At 41.5% G+C, this 24,309-nt stretch overlaps 1 protein-coding gene across 3 annotated transcripts in view; it reads right to left on the bottom strand.

Annotated features, from left to right (window-relative positions):
- The window catches only part of SAXO1 (stabilizer of axonemal microtubules 1), a 99,702-nt gene that overhangs the window by 63,086 nt on the left and 12,307 nt on the right, over positions 1-24,309 (bottom strand). The window contains exon 2 of one of the 3 annotated variants that reach the window (XM_073218475.1): positions 16,759-16,897. The exons of the other annotated variants lie outside the window; for them this stretch is intronic. The gene's annotated coding sequence lies outside the window, so the exon portion shown is untranslated. The remainder of the gene's footprint in view (positions 1-16,758; positions 16,898-24,309) is intronic. 3 annotated transcript variants of the gene reach the window in all.

The raw sequence follows: 24,309 nt of genomic DNA, 5'->3' as shown, positions 1-24,309 counted from the left end.
TGACCTTATGAAAAGAAGTGACACTTTTTTCCTATGGCCTAACAGAACAAAAATCATCTTCTCCCAAGAAGCACATCCCATCATGTTTACAAAGTTGGGAAAGATTTTTACCTGGGCACATCTGCAGATTTTCAGAAAAAAACAAAAGCAGGAAGTAAAGGGAACAAGGCTGCCACATACAGCTGTGCAGTCTGCATACCGCACGAGGGTGACACATTTAAGGGGCACTGTTCACAGACATTGTCGATTTGTATGTTTTGACAATTTTTCAAGAGACAGTAGTGGAGGGTATTGTTCTAATAAACTCAGCATGACAATTCTCTGACAGATGAAAGTAAAATGCATTCAGGAAGGGGTACCTGTTTCTAATTTGCACAAAGGCTTCATGTGGGCTAACAGCGGCCCTGATGCAGAAGTTATGATTACCGGATGAAACACAATCCCAGTGATTCTTTGGAATGAATTGCTGCTTTGAATCAACTTTCCAATCCAATACCTTATACACAAGCACTCCATAAGTGTTTATTAAATAAACCAAAAGCCACCAAGATGATTGCCAGGTACAGTCAGCTCAGGTGATTAAGCAGGATGTTACTGAAGACAGTGCCATAATTCCATTGCTGTAGAAGGCAATAATCTCAGCACAGAAGAACAAATGACTGTGAGACCACACACCGTTTCCCTTAAGCAACCACATGTTTTTTCCCCTTAGTCCTCATACCTGGAGAAAAGGAACTCCAAGATGGCAGTGGTCCTGATCCTTTAGTCACTGCACAAAGAGCCTCCACTTTGGTGTGATTGATAGATCTTTGTTATAACTGCGATACTGCAGCATTGACTAGTATTACTTGACTAATACACTAAAGCAAACACATGTGACCCCGCTTCCCCTTTCCATGTGCTTTGCTCAGCTTGTGCACCTGTCTCGCTTGCCAGAACCACCTGAATTCAGTAATGCTATGGGGGTAGGGGGGTGAAGAAAGAGCAGACTCAAGAGCCTCTTCCTCTCTGAACCCTCATAGCTCAAGTCTGTGAAAACACCACACTCTCAGATGCTGTAACAGTTCCCTTTGAGGGTGACCCCAAATTTAAACACTGCTCTAAGACCCCTGAAATAATTTATATAGCATCTGCTTACTGCAGGGGAAAGCATCAGTTTCTTATGGTATATCTGAAAGAACACAGAATGAAGAGTTAGAAAGAACAGGTTTTAGTTTGGGCTTTGCAACTTCCTAGTGACAAAGTGACTCTAAAGGTGCCATTTATCTTCTGTGATCTTCAGTGTCCTCTTCTGAAAAATGGGGATAATGCGTCTTCTGTTAGAAAGTGATAATGAGGGTACAAAACACATGCAAAAACATTTTGAAACAAGGCATATAAGCATGAAGAAATACTAACACAAGAAAAGCATCCACCCAAACTTCCCTATATATCCTAGCTCATGAGCCACTCAAACCCCAAAATGTCCTTTCAAATTCTGAGAGCAAAAATATTCCTAACTAGACATTTAGGAATGTCTTACTGCACATGTATTAGGTTAAGTTATATGCACAAAGCTAATAAAATTTCAGCTTTCATCATATAGCCCTCTATAGTTTATTAAGTCCTTTCGTATACATTAAATCATAGCAGAGCTGTGTATTTTATATGCTGAATGTATATTTTATAAAACACTTGGGCCCTATGGATAATCGATGTATATACTATATGCATGCCCACTGTATATAACTAGGAGTATAATACTATTATTTAATGTATTAAACAATGTATATTGTTGTATCGTTACTTTCGTAATATATTAGTGGCCATATTTCTGATTTATATGATCCTGAGAACTTTATCAGGAATAAAACTCCTAATTAAAACTAGACTCCCATGGGAAAATATGATTCACTTTCTGATGATTCCCTTTACACTGGTTTTCAGATCATATAGCTACTCAAACCATGGTCCTTTTGTGAAAATAATTATTAATCAGAGAAGGGTATAAAACCCTTTGGAAATTTCCTCTGTGTTTTGAACTTTTGCCTACAGAATTTATACATTTTCATTTTTAAAAGGAAATAAGGTCATTTGACTTTTAAGTGCACAAAAAGCAGTTATAAAGGTATATTGATTATAATAAAGCACAGATAAATCTCTCTCCCATCATCAATCATTATTTTCATGGAACATGGCAAATATCCCACCTCCTTATAATGGAATCATCTGAGAATGGCTTTGAGACCAGAAAATTAATAAAATAAAATGATGCCAAAACATAACATTCTATGCCTCTTTCTTTCCCTGACCCACTGCTTTTCAAATGAAACTAGAGAGCAGACTCCTTATCCGATACCAAATGACTAATTCAATTTAGCCCAAACTGAAGTCCTGTTTTATATGGATATTAATACAGTCTGCATTGGTGTTTATAAAGAGCTTAGAGATTTCTAGGTTATTGATATTATCTGAACCCTAAGTGCTCAAATAGCCATATTATTAATGCAGATTTATCTTAGAGACCTTCAAAAATATACATTAAATTTACAGAGATGACCAATTCATAATTAAAGAACACTAGCTATAGGAAAATTTACTTTTTTAGCCATCATGCACACACACACAGCCCCGTCTCATGATACCTCATTCTTCAAGTGTTTAGTACTTTCAGACTTTTTTTAAATAAACTCAGAAGTTATAATATCACCATAAGAGCCATGAGTGCAATATCAAATTCACTTTCAACCACACTGAAATAAAGTTTTGAATCTGAATTATGTCACTCAAAGATTCTCAGCACGCAGGTGGTAGACAGCTTTCTACGGAGTATAAATTAAGGAGCATGATAAGTTCTTACCTGTCCCAGGGTAACCTCCACATCACGCCTGAAGTGACCAACATTTGAGCCATTGATTGTGACAATTAAGGGATGGGGTAAATGGGGGGAAAAGAACTTTTGGGATATGTACCACACAGAAAAGGCATTTCTAGCCTATGTTATCTTAGTTCAACCTTAAAGCAGTCACTTGGGCAGGTGTCATTACCTTTGTTTTGCAAAAGGAAAAGCAGATGCTCAGTAATATTAAGTAATGGCCCCAAGGCCACGCAGGTTCAGAGGCCAGGCTGAAGCCTACATATGATTCCAGGAGCCACTCACCTCCCACACACCAAGAAGGATTCACAGATTTAAATTTTTCTTCTAACAACTATTCAAATAACCAAGCCTTGCTTTCTGCAGCTTACAATGAATGACAGACATCTTAAAATAAGGACATCAATAGGTACTGAAAGCTATAATATGTAACATAAAATGAGAGCTCCTAGTTAAAATTGTTACCTGAGTGGGGGGAGGTCACAGCCCATTAACACATGCTAACCTATTAGGATAGGATCATTTTGTAGACGACTTGCTGCCGAGCACTTTGTCAGGAAAGGAAACGCCAATTAAATTAGTCCTATAGGAAAATATGATTCACTCTCCACTAAGGCTTCTAGATCTCATGGCCACAGAAACCAGAAACCTGGCTAACCAACCTCTGGAGAAACGCAACGAGGGATTGCTAAATTTAAAAGTGGTCCAGAGCAGAGGAAGGCCAAGAGACTACGGAAGAACAGTAAGATATCCAATTACTAAGGGTCTTCCCAAAAGCCAGGCACTACTTGATCCTCGGAAGAACGTTATGAAACAGGTATGATTTTCATATTGTCCCTTTTGACAGATAAGAAAATGAGGCTGAAGAGATTAATCAACTGGCCTGCTTCACACAATGTATTAGTTTCCTGGGGCTGCCATAACAAAGCACTATGCACCAGGTGGCTTTAACAACAGAAATGCATTGTCACAGAGGCTGGAAGTCCAAAATCAAGTTGTCAGTTGGGTAAATGCCTTCTGAGGGCTGTGAGGCCTCCCTCTAGCTTCGGGTAGCTTCAAGCATTCCTTGTCTTATAAGTATTATTCTCTGTGCCTTCCCATTGTCTTCTCTCTGTCTGTCTCTTTGTCCAAATTTCCCCTTTTAATAAGGACACAAGTCATATTGGATTAGGATCCACCCCAATGACCTCATGTGACTTTGATTACCTCTATGAAGACTCTATTTCCAAATCGTGTAGTTCCCTTTACCCAGAAGGGTTACATGCCAGGACTCCTAGTGGGTACCTGAAACCCTGGGTAATACCAAACCCTATATACAGTTGGAACATTGTTTGAACTTCATGGGTCCACTTCATATGGAGTCTTTTTTAAGTAAATATATTGGAACCTTATTTGGAAATCTGTAACAATTTTAAAACACATTTTCTTTTATCTAGTTTACTTTACTGTAACAATACAGTGTATAATACCTGTAAGATAAAAAATACATGTTAAGCAGCTATTTACAGTAAGGCTTCCAGTCAGTAGTAGGCTTTTAATAGTTAAGTTTTTGGGAAGTCAAGTTATTTGCAGATTTTTGGCAGTGTGGGGGATCAGCACCCCTAACTCCCAGACCCATTTAAGGGTCAACTCTATATGATGTTCTTTCCTATACATGCATACCTGTGATAAAGTTTAATTTATAAATTACTCACAGTAAGAGATTAACAGTAAAAGAAAACAATATACTATGACAAAAGTTATGTGAATGTGGTCTCTCTCTCAAAATCTTATTGTACTGTACTCACACTTCCTGTGATGATGTGAGATGATAAAATGCCCACTGATGAGATGGAGTGAGGTGGAATGAGATGGATATTGTGACATAGCATTAGGATACTATTGGCCTTCTGATGATCTGGCAGAAGGAGGATCATCATATTCCACACTGTGGCTGACCACAGGTAACCAAAATTGCAGGTTGGGGAACTACTGTACGGGCACATTATGAGATTCTCGGGGTCAGAACTCCAGCATCTTTTGAGGGACACAATTCCACTCATAATGTATAACTACTAAGTAGTCAGGCTGGTGCCGATTAACTACTGCTCCTCAGGGAGGTCAAACCTGCTGGGTGACAGGGCACAGCCCTCCAGGTAAGAGGGCTGGAGGAAGAAATGGGCAGCTGGTAGCAGCAAGGGTGAGGGAGACAGTAAACACTTCTTGAACACATGCTATTCTACAGATTTATTTTAAAAACCACCCCACACATCTGTTGAGAGCTTATTCATGATCACACCTGCTGTGTATGCAGCATGCCTGAGTGTCCTCATCCTCACACAACCTTCCATCCAGGGGCTTGGCCAGAGTGGGGAGAGGGAGAAGAGGGGGTGCACAGACAGGCCCCTGTAATCACCGTGGTGAAAGACATCACATCAAGGACCGTACAGGAGAGGTGCGAGGTAGAGCACTATGAAAATCCAGAGCAGCGGGACTTTCCTTCCCACTCAGGATGGCTGCCTGAGACAACCAGCTCAGCTATGGCCAGAATCTCAACAGAAGAGGGTATAAAACTGGTGTAGGCGGCCAAGGGAACCAACATTGATTGAAAACTTTATATGGAGAACCTGTGTGGGTGCTCTCATGCAGCTACCGTACCCAATCCTGAAAATAACCCTATCCAATTGATTTTACCATCCCCAAACTGCAGGTGAAGAAGACAAAGCTTGGGAGACTTCAAGGAAGGGGAAAAGGCCAGAATTCCAACCCCCAACTCAGCTGGGAACACAAGGGTCTTAGACAAAATTGGACTCAGGTAGTTGGCTCTCAAGAAGTAGAAAACTACAAAATGAGTGAAACCAATTCATCTTACCACTTCTGACACTGAAACACAAAATTATGGTCCAGCATGCAAAGTCAGATTTCATTCCAAAACTATCAAGTCTGCTCATATTCACCACAGTATAAAAGAGTTTACCAGAGCTAAAGCACAAGAAAATTTCAGAAAGGTATAAAATCTGTGATTTCTGAAAACAGAAGTTATCATGTAGCCAGCTTGGGTAGCTCTGCATATGTGGGAGTGTTTGTGTTCGTGTATTTTTATGTGTACACTTTTCCCCTTAAGCCATTAAAACCTTAGAAAAACTTTATGGCAACAACGTGCCATGTACGTAAAAGATGGATGGGTTAAAGTTACTGTTTTCTTAGGATCTATCTGGCATTTGACAGCCACGCACCAGTGCGCTATCTGGAAAGATTTAGGGCCTCTGCTGTAAAATTATTTATTAGTTGTTATTTATACTACGTGCTTCCTGGCAGACCACCCAGTGCTATAACAACAGAAGCAGTCACGCTGCATCTCTCCAAAACAAGCACAGGACCACAGGGGGTCACCTTTGGGTGTCACGCTGAAAGATGTGGCTTCCGGCAGGGAAGTATGTTCTATGTTTGGAAGATGTTGCCATCCTAATGGAGAGCAAATAAATGGAAAATGCCAGAGCTCAGCATAAGAGGGCTCTAAGCCGACCCTTTTGGGCCTCAGTTTTGTAAAGGGAAGGGCTGCATGGAAAGCCTCTCAGGCCCCTTCCCCTCTGAATCCTGGATTTTTAGAGGACTAAATTCTGTGAGCAGTTGCACATTAACCCCTGGATGTGATCTGGGGCTGCTCTCAGCACCTGAGGCCTTGGGATCTGACAGGCTGCCAGCATCTTTTTGACCTCCCAGTTTGGCTTGAGTAAGCTAACCAGGCATATCTGAACACCCTTAAAGGCCTTAAAAGAAAAGCTCACTGCACAATGCTTAATTTTATTAAATATGCCAAGGTTACAGTTCCAAGAAGAGATCAAGTTTTTCTTTTTGAAATCTAGAAAGTAACTATAGAATGCCATGTTTCTACTACTTATGCTGACTTAAATAAGTGTAAAAATAAATTTTAAAAGCAAGCTTCTGCTCCCCCAACCCAAAAAAAAAGAGGAAAAAAAAAACCCTTTGGGAATTTGTAGCTATTTCCCTTGAGCAATTTGTCTAAAAATTTAATCAGCCGAATAGTGATACACAAATATCTTCTTCAGTGCACAGGATTATTCCACACTAAGCCCCTTACTTCTAATGATCAATGTCTCTCTTCCAGGCTGAAGCTGGCATCAGCCCAAGTCTCATCACAGAGTAACTAACTCATTCAGGGAGCTCAGCAGTATAGTTCAGTCTCTGTTTCTCCAAGGGTGAAGTTATCTGCTCAAACACAGCCACCAATATCTACCAACTGGACTAGGACTTCTGATTCCAAGTCCTGCTCTCCTCCCACTAAAGCAGGACATTCTCTAGGCTGGTAGGAGGGAGCACAAAGGGACGTAGTAACTCCTGTGCCTTTTCTGAAGACTTGCTTGTACTTACTGATTCCCAAACCTGACTGCATCCCACTGACTTCTGGGGACCAAGTCCTACTCTAGGCCAGACAAATCTGTCTACAGTTCAATACTTTTTCCAAAGTTCCTTTGAGTAACTCAGGATTAGAAACTACATTCATACTAAGCACCCAAGAATTCACAACAATCAACTTTACCAACTTCTAGAGGTGAGAAGAGCAGTTTAGGCAAGAGTGAGACTATTACAAACAGAAAGAACATAAATTGATTCTTTTTCCACCTTGGGAAAAAGCATAGTATAGTTGGATGTTGCAAAAGATCACCGTATTTCCTAAAACAAAGAAGAAATAAGTGAAAGTAACCAAAACAATGATGACTTTAAAATCAGAAAGGTATTTTACTAGGAGCATTCAAACAATAATGTAAAACAATAAAATGAGTACTTTAATGACAGTTTTTTAAGTTTTTACTATGCAAGTTTCCAAACATACTCAAAAGAAGAGATACTAGTTTAATAAATCCCAAAGCATTATATATGCTCTACAATTATCCAAAGTTTGTCATACCTGCTTCATCAAGCTGCTTTTTTTCTTTGCTGAAGTATTTTAAAGTAAACCTCAAAAATCATGTTTGCATACTTTAATATGCATCTCTACAGAAGAAGCATTTGACAAAATTCAACATCCTTTCTTGATTAAAAAATCATTCAAACTAGGAATAGAAGGGAACTTCATAACATGATAAAAGTCACATATGAAAACCTCACGGCTAACGTCATATTCATTAGAGAAAGACTGAAATCTTTCCTTTAAGATGAAAAAAGACAAGATGTCTACTTTTACTACCTCTATTCAACATAGTATTATCAGTCCTAGCTAGAGAAATTAGTCAAGAAGAGAAAGAAAAGGTATTAAAATTGGAAAGGGAGAAGTAAAGTTATTTCTGTTTGCAGATGCCAATCTCATATGTGAAGACTCTAAAATAATCTTTTAAATTATAAAAAATTTTTAATTGTTAGAGCTAATAAATTCATCAGTTGCCCAGTATAAAATCAACACACACACACACAATTAGTACAGAATTTCTGCACACTAATTTAAACAAACTATCCAAAATGGAAATTGAGAAAACAATCCCACTTACAATAGCATCAGAAAGAATAAAATACTTAGGAGTAAATTTAACCAAGGTGAAAAGACTTGTACTCTAAAATTTTTTATTTTTCTGAAATTATTAACACAAATAAATGGAAAAATATCCTATGTTCAGAGATTGAAAGACTTAATAGTATTAAAATGGCAATACTACCCAAAGCAATTCACATTCAATGAATTGAATTCAATTCACATTTTGATAGATCCCTATCAAAAATCTCTGGCATTTTTTGCAGAAATATAAAAAACCATCCCAAAATTCATAAGGAATCTCAAAGGACTCCAAACAGTCAAAATTCTTGGAACACAGGAACAAAGTTAGAAGATTCACACTTCTTGATTTCTAAACTTACTACAAAACTACAGAAATCAAAACAATGTGGTACTGGGATAAGAACAGACATATGGACCACTGAAATAAAATAGAGAGCTCTGAAAGAAACCACTTATATATAGTCAAAGGATTTTCAAAAAAGGTGCCAAAACCATTGGCACAATCTTTTCAACAAATGATGCTGGGAGAGCTGGATATCTGCATGTAAAAGAATGAAATGGTACCCTTACCTTATACCACATAAAAAAATTAATTCAAAATTGAATTAAGACTTAACAAAAACTAAAAAACTAAAAGTTAATAAAACTTTTAGAAGAAAACTTAGGGGGAATGTGGAAAATAGTATTGAGGTCCTTGGAAAATTAAACATAGAATCACCATAGCAATTCTACTTCCAGGTATGTTACACAGCAAAGAATTGAAAGGAGGGACCAAATACACACTTGCACAGCAATGTTCACCGCAGCATTATTCACAATAGCTAAAGGGTGGAAACAGCCCAATGTCCACCTACAGATGAGTGGATAAATAAAATGTGCTATGTACATACATAGAATATTATTCAGCCTTAAAGAGAAATGAAATTCTGGTGCATACTACAACCTGGACAAACCTTGAAGGCATATGCTAAGTGAAGTAAGCCAGATTTTTAGAAAGGACAAATATTGTATGAGTTCATATAAGGTATCTAAAATAGGCAAATTCATAGAGATAGAAAATACAATAGAGGTTACCAGGGGTTGGGAGGGGGCGACAGATAATGGGGAGCTATTCTTCAACAGATACAGAGTTTCTATTTGGGATGATGAAAACATTCTGGAAATGGATAGTAGTAATGACTGCATATATTGTGAATGTAATATTGCTAAATTGCACATCTAAAAATTGGTTGAAATGGTAAGTTTATAGCATATGCTATAGTTTATCACATTTAAAAACTAAAACGTATCTCTTTAAAAATGTTATTTTCTTCATCCAGTGACATATTTTTAAGCATTTTAGAATATGTGGCCTCAAAAGTTCATTCTTCTAAATATTTTTAGATTGCCCTTCCCTCCATTCCATTCCAGAATCTCACCCTAGTTGACCAACTTGTATTTAGAACAGCAAAACATTACTTTCTTTTCTTAGAGCTTATCATTTCTACAATCATCATCTAAATTAGGAGTCAGCAAACTATGGCCCTTGGGCCAAATTTGGCTCACCGCCTGTTTTTGTACAGCTTGTGAGCTAAGAAGAATTTTTACATTTTAAAATCATTGGAAAAATCAAGACAAATAATATTTCATGACACATGGAGCTTATGTAATTTATATTTGTGTGATAATAAGAATTCATTGAAACACAACCATGCTCATTCTTCTGTTTTGTCAGCAGTTGCTTCTGCACTACAAAGGCGAGCTGAGTAGCTGCAACACAGAGGATATTGCCTGCAAAGCCTAAAATATTAACTATCTAGTCTTTTACAGAAAAACTTTGCCAGTCCCTGACCTAAATGATCAACTCAGAAAAGGCCCGATGGCAGTGCCAAACCATACTGAACTTCCCACTGAGCTAATACAACACTCAAGTTACTTTTTTAAAGATCTGAACAGGGTCATTCCCAGATTAAACTGACCTTTCATTTCACAAATCAAACTGAAGATTTCTAAAAGGAGCAAAGTTATTTTGAATCCCATGGTGAATAAGAAATTTATGGAAGGAGTGGAGGTTGCCACACCTAAAGAGTTAAGAGACTGTGGCAAAAAATACTAGTTACCTGCTTCACTATCTATACTCCCCTTCTGCCGTGATAGTAAGATCCCTGCATGATACTTTTGTGAGGTCTTCATAAAGGATGTACATGATTTGGGAGTTAGGGAAGACTACTCCTTCCTGCTTCCTTATGGATGTAATGACTGGGGAGGTCAGGCAGCCATCTTGGATCAGGAGGCAAAGCTCCCAAGCAGGTCAGTGAGACAGAAAGACCCGGGTCCCTGGCATTGTAAGCTTTCCCTTCAGCCCTGGACTTCTCTTAGGTAAAAGAAAAATAAACTTTCATCTTGTGTAAGCCAGTGTTATTTTAGATTTTCTGACACAAGCAGTCAAACCTCACCCTAAATACTACTGTGGTCTAAAAAAATAAAAGATGAAGTTAGTCTAAAACATATAATATTGAATGAGATTGTTTTAAGACAAATATATGGCCTATTCAGGAATAGCTGTGGGGAAAGAGACAGATGGTCCATTTGATCAGGGCCTTACAGTAACAAAAGGTAAGAAAATGGGTACTTTTTGTCTCATATTATTAAAGTGGATTGCAATATATAAACATATGCTTGCCTGTTTACAGAAATTCGAAGACACATAAGAAATAAACAGTGTTTGCCTTTGGTAAAGGGAACTATGGGACTATTTGAACTTTAACCATGAACAAATATTTCCTTTAAAAATGTTTTCCTGCTGAAATGAAAATGATATAAATGCTGCAAGCTCAAACCTAAATTCCCTATAATTACGGAAACAATATTAATAAAAGATTTGATGCCATCATTTGTGTTTCCATATGAATTAGGTTAGTCAGATTGCTTTCTATCAATAAACTAAACTACTAATTTATTCATTCAAATACTTGTCCAAAGCCTACTATGCGCCACTGTCCTAGGGATTAAAACGACAATAATTTCAGTCATCACAAATAATTAAAATGCAAATTACAAATAGCAAAAGGGAGTTTTGAAGTCAAGAAAGAAAAAGTAATTATTTGGCCTGGGGACAGGAGGGGCAGGCTGGGCTGGAGGTCTTTGTCTAGCCACAAGACATTGAACTCTTGAGGGGTGGGGAAGTAGAGAGGCAGGAAGCAGAAGACAGGCAATAACCAAAAGGGGCAGGAAAGAAATTTTCCTAGATCTCACATCCAGGCTCTCAGACACCAGCAAACTGACCTCACCTCCTGTCAGTCTGCCACTCCAGTCCCCACTCAGCCTATCGTGTTGCAGGGTGAAGACAAATCAAGAAGGGGAAGGGAAATGTAAATTGGTGCCACCACTATGGAAATCAGTATAGAGGTTCCTCAAAAAGTTAAAAAGAACTACCATATGACCCAGCAATCCCACTTCTGGGTACATATCCAACAGAAATGAAAACAGGATAACAAAGAGATACATGCACTCCCATGTCCACTACAGCATTCATCACAATAGCCAAGACATGGAAATACCTAAGTGTCCATCAGTGAATGAATAAAAACATGGTCTGTAAATATATATGGAATATTATTCAGCCATAAAAAGGAAACTCTGCCACTTACAACAACACAGATGGACCTTGAGGGAATTATGCTCAGTAAAATAAGCCAGTCATAGATAAATACTGCAGGGTGTCACTTACATGTGTTAACTTAAAAAAGTCAAACTCGTGGAACAAAGAGTAGAAAAGTGGTTGCCAGGGACCAGAGATGGGAAAAATTGGGAAACGCTGGTAAAAAGGTACAAACTTGCACCTATAGGATGAATAAGGTTTGAGGATCTAATATCTAACATGGTGACTACAATTGATAACCTGATACTGTAAATGAAATTCGCTCAGAGTAAGACTTAAATGTTCTCACCAAAAAAAAAAAAGATAAATATGTGAGGTGATGGGTGTGTTAACTCAATGGGGAGAATCCTTTCACCACGTATACACAAGTCAAATCACCATGGTGTGCACCTTACACAACTTAAAATTTTTTCAATTGTACCTCAACAAAGCTAGAAAAAACCTGTGTACAAACTATTCCACACATGGTTAAAAAAAAAAAAGGAAGGAGGTGGTGGGGAGAAAGGTGCCTCAGCCACCACAGGAGACTCCTTCAAGGACAGGCTAGTGTTCTGGGAGCACTTTTGAGCATACATGCAACTTAGCAACTCTGCTAGTGAATGCTGATCACAGCACCCAGAATTCATTAATCCCCAAACTGAAAGCAATTCATTCATCATCCAGCTAATTGATGGACCAATTTATTTCAAATGGCCAAATCTATTCACAGTGCAAAAACAGTTATTTCCAAACATAAATCCTTATTTTGCTTTCAAATAAAGAAAGATGCCTCATTTTAATCAGTGTCACACAGCATTGGTAGTCAGAATCTATCTTTATTGCCTATAATTTTCCCTCTCTTGGAAAGACTGACGCTGAGAAGACTGTGCTAAAGCTATTTTCTTTATCTTTGGGGGAAAAAATCATCTTCACATATTTTTTAAACTCTGCCTAATTAAAAAAAATTCCAGCACAGATAAGAAAATTAAGTCACCCCAAACTGTCACAACAGAAAACTCTCCTAGACAATGTTAGTTTTTAAGCACGGGAAGATCCGCCACTTCTGAGTACAGCTTCAGTTGAAACTAAAAACTCAACTAGGAATACCCAGAGATAGAGTGATGATGACATAAACAGCTCAGAAAGTCCCCAGTTATAAGATATGGCGAAAGGGGAAACTGAAGACGCTTCTTTGGCTCTGTGCAAACTCCTGAGACCCCAGGTGGAAACTGTGAAGTAATAGAAGCAGTTTGGTATTTACATCTGTGAGAAGAGGAGTACACAGAATGAAATGGAACAAACACCACGAAAAATTGAGATTTCTTGTGGTGTTAGTCCCCAAGTGGAAGCACTCTGCCTACTAAAACAGCTGTGAGAAATCCAGACTTTCTTACACTCTTTCATTACCAAAGCCAGTCAGATTTTCCTTTAGTCATGCTATTTCCATCACCTCAAAAGAGAATACTCACTCTCCAAAGAGGCAAAGTCCATCAAAGTTTTTTTTAACAAATAAACATTATTAACCTAAAAAAAAATTCTTATGTGAAGTTGAAGTTCATGTTCACTCATTCTGCACCTTATTCTTCCCAAGAGGGTCTAAAGTGCTTCAGTAACTCCAAAGACCTCCACAGACAGCAAATGCTACAGAAAGACAGCCCTGACATTATGAGGGCTGGAACCCACATTTCCTGCCCCCTTCTGAATCATCCTTTCCACTAAGCTCACGGTAAATAAAGATAATCCAGGAGCTACTCACTGTGTTTTTATATGTCTGGTCCTACTAAACAAACACTCCATTTAGCCAGGTTCCACAATCCAGAAACCCCAACTGTCTTGCCAATGGGTTTCAAACCCGGGCAAGTTCACTATGGATTCAATGTGACCAAAGAAAATGACAGCAAAACATTCTCAGGGTGAAAGGGTTATACCCGACTTTATTTCCAGGTGTCAGGTCAGTCACTAAAATCCCATTCACTCAGAGTGAGTCTGCATGCAGCAAGCCAGTCTCTGCCTTTGGGTCCCTCTGTCCACACAGCCTCTCTTGGCCTCTCTGCCTGCACAGCCATCCTCTGGGCCTCTCTGCCTGCACAGCCATCCTGCACAGCCATCCTCTGGGCCTCTCTGCACAGTCGTCCTGCACAGTCATCCTCTGGACCTCTATCCTCGGTACCGCCACCACTCCACCCTCTGCTCTGCTCTCCTGCAGCCTTGCAGCCCTACCACCATGGCGCACCCAGAGCATGGGGCAGAGCTCTTTATATATAGAGTCAACAGCCATGTATTGCCCACAAGTGTGCAGTGAGCCAATCAACCAGGGCCAGGTGAGAATCCTGGCCACAGGAACTCTCAGTTTATCCACACTCCACCCCTCCAGGATTCTCTCCTCTCAATCTATGTGCCCTTAGTCCTCTGCAGTGGTCCCTGTGCAAGGAAGCTAGAACATTGTTCTCCAGCCTCTCCAGCAAAAAGTCTTACAGACACACAGGCTGGACTCATGGCTCTGTCTCTGACCTCTGCCTCTTTGGTCTTAATGGCTGGAACTGCTGCTCTGGTTTCAGTTGTTGCCATAGCCCCAGTAAGATCCAATTTGGCTTTCCATCTAATTTCCTTCCATCTACTCCTGCCCGTATCAAATCACCCCACGTATGGGTCCTCATAACCCTCACGAGGCCCCTCAAATTCCTCCTGTGAGTAACAGGTCTTATTTCTTTCTGGGTTCTCATTGCTTTAGCTACTGTATGTGCCACCTCACATTTTGTAATTGCCGCCTCAAGGTGGGCCGCACTGTCCGGGAAGACAGCTTTCCCATCTCTGAGCCCAACAGAACAATTCCATCCACCCCTGTCCCACAGCCACCGGCTCAGCCTGAGTATAGGGGTGGACCATAGAGTGCTCCACAACCTGGGGAGGGGGCTGATCCTCTCCTTGGGGAACTTTTAGCTGATGGGTCTTTATTTTCTTTACAACCACTGGGTGTGCTTTCGATACAAGAGGGGCAGTGCCTCCAGCACCACCCCTTCATCCTTCCCCAGCTCCTCCATTTCTGGGGCTGATGGCACCTTTCTCTCCACTCCCCCAAGTGCCTCCTCTGTTACAGTGCCTTGCAGCAATGCCAGCTCAGTCTTCAGAAGCTCTCTTACCTTCAGCTCAATGCTTTGCAGCTGACGTTCTCGTGCCACCTCCACCTGTGCATTCCTCAGGAGTTCATCTTTTTCCCTGATGGCCTCTTCCTCCTTCAGAACACCTGGCAGTGCTGCTGTCTCACCTCCAATAGTACCTTGCTGCCAGCACTCTTGTGCTGCCTCCTCCCACATCAATGCCATCTCCTTCCTCAGGGAATCCACATAAGTTTGCAGCTGGTGTTCTCGTGTGGCCATTTCTTGGGTCTCCTCTGTAGACTTTTTAATACTGTGAGAAGCAGTCAACCCACAGTCCCCGCTGCCTCACGGGCATTCTGCTTCTCAAAGGATCTGCTTACTATACCAAGGGCCACCCCTACTGCCTCAGGTGTCACCTCCACTTGCCTCCTGTCCTGGGGTGGGGCCCAGTCCTCTAGGAGGCAAGCCACCTCAGACCACATACCCATTGGGGGATGACCCACAGTCTCCCCATTCACAGGGGCAGCCCGCTGAAGCACCCCTCCCATAAGGGCAGCCTGTCTTTTTCCTTGGTCAGCAATGAATCCTGCCGACTACGCCAATTGTCTTGCCAATGGGTTTCAGCCCCGGGTAAGTTCACCATGGATTCAATGTGACCAAAGAAAATGACAGCAAAACATTCTCAGGGTGAAAGGGTTATACCCAACTTTATTTTCACATGGCAGGTCAGTCACTAAAATCCCATTCACTCAGAGCGAGTCTGCATGCAGCAAGCCAGTCTCTGCCTCTGGGCCCCTCTGTTCACACAGCCATCCTCTGGGCCTCTCTGCCTGCACAGTCATCCCGCACAGCCATCCTCTGGGCCTCTCTGCACAGCCATCACACACAGCTGTCCTCTGGGCCTCTCTGCACAGTTGTCCCGCACAGCCATCCTCTGGGCCTCTGTCCTTGGTGCTGCCACCACTCCAGCCTCTGCTCTGCTCTCCTGCAGCCTTGCAGCCCTGCCACCATGTCGTGCCCAGAGCACAGGGCAGAGCTCTTTATATAGAGTCAACAGCCATGTATTGCCTACAGGTATGCAGTAAGCCAGCCAACCAGGGCCAGGTGAGAATCCTGGCCACAGGAGCTCTCATTTTATCCACACTGACTTACAGAACATGGCCAGGAAGGTGGGGACAAAAGGACTGTGAGTCCAAAACACTGATATTGTCCAGAACCTAAGCCTTTTCCTGATTCCATCATATATATTGCTCAGCTGATTCACCAGGATAGTAAAGCTTATTAAAAATAGGGGCTTAAATAAAAGCAATTTCAGGCAGGCACTGATTATTAAAAAAACACTGATTTGTAAGAAAAGACACTTTTTAAGAAGTTGGGATCAATGGGTCCATATTTCTGTTATCAGAAAAAAATGTGTTAAGTCAAGATGGTATATAGAGGTATTTTAAGAAACTTCCTTTGAAAGTGATTTACGTGAGCAATGAGCATTGGGAACACTTCCTTCTCAATAAAACTGCAGAAAGGAATCTTCTTTAAATGCAATTATTATAATTATCTACCAAATATTGAACTTTTAACCACATGCCAGGCTCTAGCCCAAGTACATACATTGTCATATAATCTTTAAAATATTCCCATTTTATATATTAAGGAACTAAGGCTCAGAAAGGTTAAAAAAAATGCAAGTCTGTCTTACCCAGAATCTCCAGGCTAGTCGCTATACCATGGTGTCCTGCATGGCTCTCTGTCTTACGTGCATGTTCCAATCACATAGATCTTAAACTTCTTAAAAATAGGGATAAAATCTTCTACTTATCCTAATAGCACCATGAAACCTAAGTAAAGTTCAAAATATTACAAAGGCATTTAAATACATGCTGACTGGACTTGGGTACCAAATAATTTAACTATCCTATTCCTTGAAGTCCTATAAAACTGAGGTAGAGCAGAGACATGGGACAAGCATCATGATTAATTTTTCCTGTCTATGAAATAGATATCGTAAGAACAGGAGGGACTCCATCTTAAGCCTAAAATTCTACTTTAAAAAACAAGGAGTTAAGAGGTAATATTCCTAACATACTTCATTGTAATTATCAAAAACCTAACCTATCTTAAGGCAGGGCAAGCAGTCCTAAATTATATGTTCCCACTGCTTGAGGGTAACCACTGTCTGGGAGAACAGGATCAATAAATCCTTTGTGTTGAGTTTATCTTACAGAATATCTAGAGGACTGGCTATAGATTATGACATAATGTCTCTCACCCAAGATGAGACCACATGATGTCAAGCCTACACTCCCCTGACCCTTTACTCCATTCTTGAAGGCCTTAAAAGACACAAATCCTAAGCCTTTCAGCGCACCTCCTCTCTGAGGCTGCCTGCACTCCTGTTTCTTCAAGTGTGTACTTTGCTTTAAATAAAACCTTTTTGCTGCTCAACTTACCTGCATTTTGTCTCTGTGCTCTTACAAGCCTCTTGGGAGGGTAATAAGAGACTGCTTTTCCCAGTGGTGTCTTTGTTACTTCACTACTTCATTCAATTTTCAGACTTAAGCATAAGTCTTCACTCTCTCTGTTCCACTTCAGACAAGTAGGGAGGGGCCACTAAGATCTCTGATTTGGGCTTGCAAGTTCCTGTCACTTTCAAGGACTGCAGTTGTACAATAATGCTCTTTAGCAGCCTGCCTGAAAATTTCCTCTCTTTGCTTTGAGAAGTTCTCACAATATAATCTCACTCCATCCAGTGCTCTGCGGCTCCCCAAAATCCTGTGATGGTTGGGGCACAGTCTGTACACACTGTGCAGATTCAAACAAATACTGAATGCCAGGTGACCATAGCTTCAGGAGTTGGCAAGAGATCTGCTCTGTGTTCAATGAGCTTCCCTTTCCTCCCTCTGTTTTTCTCTGCTGCCTGCATGGCAGCTGCCACTCACTACTGCTCTCACTTTAACGCATTCCTTCCTTACCTACACTTGTCCAAGAATTCTTTCTCCATCAGAGTCAAGAACCCTCCCTGCCCAGGTTGAGGTTTCACCTAGTACACACAGACCCCTCTCCAGAGGCAGCTGCCTGGCAACAAAGCTCTCCAAGGAGGCCTTTGAGCCCACTGCCACCCTGTCTGATGGGGAAGGCAGGGATGGGAACAACCACAGTGTCACCACATATTCATGTGTCACCTGCCTTTGTGTCAAGAACCCTGGGAGCCATGGTGGTTTTAACAAAACATGACTGAAGGAGACACACCCTGGAGCACATGGAGATTCCCTCTTAACTGAGCACTTGAATTAAAATCACCAAATATTTTTCCTAATAAGCACTCACATTCCTTGTGTGCTCAGAGTTAAGTCTTAGATTGTAATATTAGGCAAGAAAATAGATTTGGGTGGGATGTAGAGAATAAAACCAGGAAAAAGTTCACAAAAAAAGACCCAGAGTTAATCAGTTAAAGCTCAAAAAGCCAGGAGCAACTTGGCCTGGAATGTTTGAATATTCCCCAGATAAAGGAGGGCAACTCAGCATAGCCCATGTCTTTATTGTGTTAATCATGCAGGACCAGCTTATTTTTTAACTTTCCCTATATGCTTTTATTTTTCTCCTTCAGCCCTAATCAAGTAGTTTGCAACCAAGGCAAATAATTTAGCATGCAGGCCCAGCTGTGAACAACATAGTAAAAGGCAAGAAGGATTCCATCATAAAGATTGCATTTTAATACCCAGGAAGTTGAAAGGTAAGATTCTTAACTTACTCTTTAGCAAACAGACAATAACTCAGCCCACATAGGGAACTGGGCAGGCAGTCTTGTTTGATACACTCCCGGACCAAGACGCAGGAGAAATCAGAGCAGGAACTTCCTTGTGTTAAGTTAATTCTAAGTATTCAAAGATCATTTAACAGGTCTGCACACTCATTCCTTAGTCACATTTCTGAAGAATCCTTAAAAGGGGGAACCCCCAACCTTTCAGGGGGCTCCTCTCTCTGAGGTTTCTAAGTGCTAACCTTTTAATCTCAAACTTTCTCTCTCCAAACTTTCAGGGTGCCTCTCCTCACTGAGGTGGCCTGTACTTTTTCTCTCTTTAAGTAACTTTAAATAAATAAATAAAACTTTTTTTTATTTATAAATAAAACTTTTACTCTGCTTCACTACTGTGTCTCTGCCCTTCAATTCTTTGTTGCCGTGGGGACAAGGCCCGAGGAAAACACACAGCGCTCCCCCAACAGTAAGACCCAAGGCTGGGTCAACATCCTTTCTAACTGTAGACAAATTTGGTGGAAACTAAGGTCAAAAATAGGATTCAGGGACTTATGTGTATATATATTTAATTCAGTATTAGTTTTACTTAATGGAATATGGATAGGTTTTTCAACTCAAATACAGGGAAAAAAAATCACAAGTTTTTTAACCAAAACCAGTTTTTTAAAAACTGAAAACCTAATTATACCGTTTACACTCTTTCTCTTACTCTTCTGGTTCATACTTGCACATTCTTATTAAACCATTTCAAATCTTATCAGCATTAAGGATTTTTAAAAATGGGGCAGGGATGGGCTGTTTTGTCGTTTACCAATGGCACGCAAAGAGAAGAAAACCAGTAGAGAAAGATTTGGAACCTTCGTTTTCACTTACCTGTATTTGGTTACTATCGGGGTAAAGAGCTAGTTTCCTTAAACCTTTGAGATCTCTTTAGGCGCACTTAGAGGTGCTAAAGGGGCCCCACCCCTAACCCTCCCAAATACTTGGGTCTAAGTTATTCAAATCATCTGTAACAGGTACCAGGTAAACACCATCTAGAGTGAAAAAGACCACGTGTGAAAGTAATCTAATAATTTATGGCGTTATCTGTTGACCTGTAAATCCGGCCTGGACGATGGCGGAGGAGGGCGCGCAGACAGTCCCAGAAGCAAACTCCGCCAAGCGCCCACAGTCCTGCTGCTCCCGGACGGCGGCCCAGCAAAGGTGCTCCCCCCGTCCAGCCCTCACTGCAGGAGGGGGCACCACATCACCACAAAGGGACCTCCAAAAGTGCAAATCATAGCAATGCTCTTGCTCAGCGCTCAGGCAAGCAACCTGGCAATTATATTTGGCTTCTATTATTAATTTTTCTAACAGGAAAGTATACTCTGGCCAGCAAAAATGAGCTTCTAACCACCCCGACCCCTGCACAGGCAGTCATTCTAATAGGCATCTTGGTTAGCACGTCAGTCTCTGTTGTCCTGGTTAGTGTTAAGGCACGCCTGGGGTGACTGCTCTGCTCTCTAGGTGCTGACAAAAAGCAAGATTCTGTGCCAGCAAGAAGAACCAAAGAAGGCTAGGCTGTGCACTTGTCTCCGGGAGTCAGGCTTTCCCTGCAAACAACCCTGCTCCGTCAGGCCTCCGTCAGACTTCCACAACCCCCAGCCTCGCCTGAACGGTGGTGGCTCCAGGAGCTCGCTGGAGGCCCTCGTTGCAAACGTTTTAACTCAAACTGGCTTTCAGATGAACTGAATTAAGATCCCGGAGTGGAACCAGGCTAAAGGAAGGGAGTTTGTGCAAGTGTGAATAATAATGGCACACAGCATGCCGCCGCCCATCCAGCAAGCAAATCGCAGGTAGGTGCCTAAATAACATCTTCAAAGCTTCAGTAACAAAGTCAAGCCAGCAGCTTTTTCAATTTCAGTCCTTTACTTTTTTAGAGATTATATTGCCCTCTTGTGGGAAATAAGAAGGTAAAGGTCCACAGTATTTCCCCTTACCTTTATCCAAAGACATTATAGAGAGAATATGCCCTGTCCTGGGGCAAGAGCAGATGGTCACCATTTAGGGACGCGGGCACAGTAGTCACATTTTTTTTTTCCCCAAGAAAAATGAAGTCCAGACCTTATTAAATCAGGAAACTTCATGTAATGTTAGCAACCATTTCCATTCTTTCAAAAAAGTATTTGGCAGGCACCCCATTTGTGAATGGAGGATTGCATGTTAGTCTATAGCATAGGCTGGTGAGTCTGGAATATAGGGTGTTAGTATAGGTAGCATAGTTTAGGGAACCTGGAATACATGGCAGGGAAGAGCTGGAATGGTTGAACAGGGCCTGGAATAAGGGTAGAGACTGTCCTTTGATCGATGGGAAACTACCAAAGGGTTTGAGTCAGAGCCACATGACCTGAGTTTTAGAATAGCTGCTGTCAGAAATAGCACCGTGTGGCACCCCCGCTAGAGCAGAAGTGAAAACAGACCCAAGTGGCTCCAGCAACCCCCCCGCCCCCAAACATGGGAGAGAACTACCACATGCTAGGTCAGTGGATGGAATCTTCTCACTCAGACTCAGGCTTCCTGAGAGAGGGGCAGAGAGTCAGGAGGGCCACAGCTCCATCACGGGTATTATCAGGTGTCTCCTCTGCCCCTTGCAAATTAGAAAGTGGGGTCTGACACCACGGAGGCTCTTCAGGGGGAAACAAAGCCAGTGATGCTGAGAGACAGGCTTCTCTGCCCCGATCGGGCTGGAGTGTCACCAACGAGACCACACAACAGACCAATCAGCCCTGGAAAGCATTAAAACCTCCCTGCAAAGTTGGACAAATACTTGCCATGGAGAGGAGAGTGAAGTAAAAGGTTCTTTCCCAAGGAGGACTGAGAGGCAAGGCAGAGCTCAGATCAGAAGACCCTTCTCGCTGATGGTGATGGAGGGCAGGAGTGTCTGCATCACATGTCAAGTCTGGTTCCAAACAGCTCTTGCCCCAAAACTCCCGTGAGAACAGGCAGCATCTTTACCTTGCTTCTTTTTAGGCAACAACTGAAAAGATTTGAAAGCCTTAAAATTGTGACTCTTCTCCTTGAAGAAACACAAGACTTCTGTTTTTGAGGTCAGTCCTCAAGAGGTAGCCCCGTGTTTCTTGTGGCCCATAGCCCACCTGCATCAGGAGCACTAGGCTTGGTTATTAAAACTTACAGGTTCCTGGACCTCAGACCCTCAGGGTCAAGCTAAAGGAGGCAGGGCCCAGGAATTTGCATCTTTCATGAAGTCTCCAGTTGATCCTTAAGTACACTTTAGTTTGAGGGCCCTGGAACTCCAGACCTTCATAAGCAGGGGAAGGGCACCATGGTGGGGCAAGCTTTGTCTCCCTCCAGGGACAATAGTATAAAATCCATTTCCAAGATAAAGCCATTATTGCAAGGCTAGTAAATCATAATCCATGGTTTGAGAAAGTCTCTATCCCAGTAATTTTCAACCGGGGCAATTTTACCCCCAAGGAGACACTTGGCAATATCTGGACACATTCTTGTCACACTTGGGTGGGTACCACTGGCATCTGGTGGGTAGAAGCCAGTGATGCTGCTAAACACCCTAAAAAGGACAGGACAGGCCTCTACAACTAAACTACCAGCATGTGCCACCGCTGAGAGACCCAGCTCTAATTGAGACTTATTTTTGTAAGTTAAAACAGAAACTTAAACACTTTTTAGCTGCCTAATATCCAAAGCTCTTCCTTTGAAGAATTCCCAGCCATGTTAATCTTGAGGCGCATGCCTACCCCTCACTACAGAAACCGTAAACACACCCCTTCTGACCTCCAGTCCCACAGGGAGTCCTGAGCATGTGACCAAGGCCTAGCAAATCGAAAACTCCCATCTGGACATTTTAGTCTAGAACAAGTGAAGGGGAAAAAAAAGGTTAAAAAGTGGGGTGACAGTGAAGAAATCATTCCACAGGCAAGGAACATTAGAAGGGCCAGGGCTATGTCCAGCGGCAGCATCATAGGTACAAATTATCTGAGTCCAGAGAGAGCATCTGCGTCATCTGAACCAGACGGTCTCTGGAGAGTGAACGAGCTGTGGCTCTGGCCTCCTGTCCTCTCCTACACTTGTCCATCTTGGCTCTCAAGCCTTCCAAGTCATTCTGTGAACTGTCCTATAGCTTTTCATTGGCTTAAACTAGCCAGTGTCCACCTCAGGTGCTTCAACCACAAATTCTGAATAATATAACCAGGAGCTTTCTTAAGTACCAGCGTCATCATTTTAAAATATCCACACCTAGTTTCTACACCTTCCTATGCAGGGACTAGAAGCTGGAGAATCTAAGGATAGCAAAACAGAATCCCTAAATCCATACAGGGTAAGGACTCAGCACAGACACACCAGTGCACTATATAGATAGAAGACATGGAACTGTTCACAATGGTTTCCTTACTGTAGTGTGTGAATTTAAGATTCTTCAAATTCCTTTGGGGAAGAAAACACCTTAATAAAATCCATTTCTAGATAAAGCAGTGGAAGAGAAATAAGATTCATGGAAGTGTCAGAATGTCAGGATTTGCCATCATTGGCAACAAAAGCAAGGAGGGTTCCCAAGCCCAGAGCCCAATTTAGAAAGGGCTCCAAGGCAGTGTGAAGTGGAACGTCCTAAGGAAAAAGAAACAACAGGCCATCCCAGTGCTGCAATGGAATGTGTTTCAAACATCCATACACTGGTTGTTGGAAGCCTGAAGTACATTTCCAACAAAAGTATTACTTCACATAATGGCTAGAATCCCAGGCTAGCCCATAAAAGCCTCCTAAACATGAACTGCCACATGCAGACATAATCAGAGAAAGCTGTGGATGCAACAGATGAAGCTTTTTTTATACATTACACAAAGGTTATCAAAGGGCTCTCAGAAAACCCGGAGTATAAGGTGAGAAAGGCAGGTTCAGCAGGACCAGTGGATAGAGACAGGAGGCTCACATACACATGCACACTCTGTGCATTAAATATAAATGCCTTAAGAACTCTTGAACTTTCTTGGTTTTTCAGATACATATAGATCTCAACTTCCTTTTTGTTTAATTAAGGTATTATTAATATACACTTTTATGAAGGTAGGTTTCACATGAAAAACAATGTGGTTACTACATTCACCCATGTTATCATGTCCCCCCAATACCCCACTACAGTCAGTGCCCAACAGTGCCCAAAAATGCCACAGAGTCACTATTTGCCTTCTCTGTGCTACACTGTCTTCCCCATGATCCCCCCTACACCATGTGTGCCAATCATAATACCCCTCAATCCTCTTCACCCTCCCTTCCCCACCTCTCCCCTTTGGTAATCGCTAGTCCCTTCTTGGAGTCTGTGAGTCTGTTACTGTTTTATTCCTTCAGTTTTGCTTCATTGTTATACTCCACAAACAAGGGAAATCATTTGGTACTTGTCTTTCTCTGCCTGGCTTATTTCACTAAGCATAATATCCTCCAGCTCCATCCATGTTGTTGCAAATGGTAGGATTTGTTTCT

Source organism: Manis javanica, chromosome 2 (genome assembly GCF_040802235.1).
Source record: "Manis javanica isolate MJ-LG chromosome 2, MJ_LKY, whole genome shotgun sequence".
Lineage (NCBI taxonomy): Eukaryota > Metazoa > Chordata > Mammalia > Pholidota > Manidae > Manis > Manis javanica.
The sequence above is the reverse complement of the archived record's forward strand: the minus strand, read 5'-3'. Positions and strand labels throughout refer to the sequence as shown.